Below are 453 nucleotides of genomic sequence, written 5' to 3'. Positions count from 1 at the left end.
AACACCCTACCTTTTTTCATTTTGAACACAGGGTTTCTTGGTGTTTTACAGCCACCGGCTATTGAGAGATAACAGCCATCCCGTGAAGCAATATTCCCATTTCACATGGGAACAATCAAGTTGGATAAATGATTCATCCAAAGCCAGCCTGCAAAATGCCCAGGCAAGAGGCACATTTGGTTGTTCTCTGCTTGAAGCTTAGCTAAAACCATATGCTCAGACCAGTCCTGTCCTACATGTTCCCTTTCTGAGAGTTTTGCCCCACAACTCACGTTTCCAGCCCCTTCTCCAAGCCCTCCCGCACAACTCCCTCATGTCCTCTACCACACCTCCCTCCATGCCCACCGCAACCCTGCCCCCCTATTTCCTACCCAAACCTCCCCCTTTTACCATCCCCTAGTTTCCTTAAGCCTTTACTTCACACACGACCCTTTCCGCTCACCTCCCTCCGGG

The sequence above is a fragment of the Aptenodytes forsteri genome, unplaced genomic scaffold (genome assembly GCF_000699145.1).
Source record: "Aptenodytes forsteri isolate BGI_AS27 unplaced genomic scaffold, ASM69914v1 Scaffold553, whole genome shotgun sequence".
NCBI lineage: Eukaryota > Metazoa > Chordata > Aves > Sphenisciformes > Spheniscidae > Aptenodytes > Aptenodytes forsteri.
The sequence above is the reverse complement of the archived record's forward strand: the minus strand, read 5'-3'. Positions refer to the sequence as shown.